Raw genomic sequence first — 2,082 nt, forward strand, 5'->3', positions numbered from 1 at the left:
CTATCCACCCTGGATCCTGATCTTAGCTCTACCTATTGTTTCAGATTTTGGTAGTTTGCATTTTATGATGATTACCTCATAATGTTAATGTATCAGGCCACCAGCCTCTCCCCTTCCCCCCATACTGTTGTAACCCCAATAAAAGTGACAAGACATCAGTTGGCAAGAGAGCTCTTGACCATCAGAGCTCCTAACCATGAAGCTCTTGACCATCAGAGCTTACTTGCTGTCTGTCTACCTTATGCCAAAACTTTCTGTGTTTGTGTATCTTTATTCTCGCCTTATGTTCTCTTTCCATTAATCCTTAACCCGTAACCCATTTTCACTCAGTCCTTGGTTCCCCTTTCTGAGTGTCCAACCCACTAGGAATCTTCGTGGAGTCGGTGGACGGCTTCATTATAAATGATGAAGCTCTGGCCTGGAGAGACAATAGGAGGCATTCTGACTTGACCAAAATTATATGGATAGCAAGCATCAGAAGTAGGATTTGAACCCAGGGCTTCTGACCTCCAGAGCTGGTGTTCTTTCCATAGTACCTAGTGATTCTTTACAAATAATCTCAATCGATTTGATCTTCACCACAACCTTATTAAACAGGTGATGGGGCAGCTGGGTAGCTCAGAGGATTAAGAGTCAGGCCTAGAGATAGGGGGGTCCTAGGTTCAAAGCTGGCCTCAGACACTTCCCAGCTGTGTGACCCTGGGCAAGTCATTTGACCCCCATTGCCCACCCTTACCACTCTTCCACCTAGGAGCCAATACACAGAAGTTAAGGGTTTAAAAAAAAACAATAGGTGATGTATTTTACAAATATTTAAGAAACTGAGGTTGAGAGGTCCAGTGATTTTCCCGGGACACACAGCTACTGAGTGTCTGAGGCTAGCACTCTATTCACTATACCACCCAGATGCCACAAATGCTGCCTCTATCAACTTGTGCCTCATACTTGTAACCTCTCTCAAATTCAGATTTCCTATCTGTAAAATGAAGGGTTTATACTGTATAGCTTCTAAATCCTTTAACTGTGGGCCTATTAGTAATAACCCTTCCCACACCCTCAAAGCTTATATTCATTTTATTCTTCTTCTGTAAACAATCCAAATTCCCAGAAGGTGCAAAAATTGATTTTTCTAACAAAACAACATGCCTTCTCTCTTCCTTATCCCCTCAAGGAACATTGTCCCTTGTACATCAAGCAAAGGTACAGTGATGCAGTCTCAGAGGCACTGTCCACTATCTCAGTGCTGAAACAGCCAGAACTAGTTGCAGTTTTGCTGCCCTCAATGCAAGTTCTCTAGGAAAAGGACCCAAAGATTGCAATGATGCAGCAACCACTTACAATGCTTCGCCAATGACAGGGCTGGCTGTGCTCTAGGGAGCACTCACAGCCTTTCAGAAAACAAACTAGTGACTCTCAAGGTGAATGGGGTCAATTTCTGGGTCTGTTAAGAGAGCATTTAGCTTCCTGGTTCCTCTCATTCATGAAGCAGAGGATATATCAAGATAACTGTTTCAATATTAACTGTTGAAGAACTCCCATCCGTCCTTGGGAATTCCACAAAGCCTAAGGTAGCCTTTGTAATATTCTTTCTGGTGATATAGGCTTTCATCTGGATCATGCTCAACTCACCAACCTCCTACTAGGCATTGGGGAGAGATTCCTCCAGTAGGTATGCCCTTGTCCTGGAATTGTCAAACTCTGTATCCCTCAGCTCTAGCATAGGCAAGGAACTATGGTAGGATATATCAACTCTTTCTGGAACCTGTCAGGATTTTGTATAAGATACACCTACCTGCAATGGCCAATTTTTAGAGGTTTTATCTATGATGAATTAGCACAAGTAAAGGTTTCTAGCAACCTGCCTGAGTTTATCCAGGAATGTAATCACAAGTACACATGTACAATCCAGCAGACCAAATCTCTGAGAGTCCAAGTAAGAAAGCAATGCACAATTCTCAGGCTGCAAATAAGTATCTCAGTGATGACAGCAATACCTTGATACTAGAAATCTGGCATTTTATAATGTCAATAAATAGGACTCTGCAAAGGTCATATTGTACTTCAGCACTGTGGGAAGCATAA

The sequence above is a fragment of the Gracilinanus agilis genome, chromosome 4 (assembly GCF_016433145.1).
Source record: "Gracilinanus agilis isolate LMUSP501 chromosome 4, AgileGrace, whole genome shotgun sequence".
In the NCBI taxonomy this organism is placed as follows: domain Eukaryota; kingdom Metazoa; phylum Chordata; class Mammalia; order Didelphimorphia; family Didelphidae; genus Gracilinanus; species Gracilinanus agilis.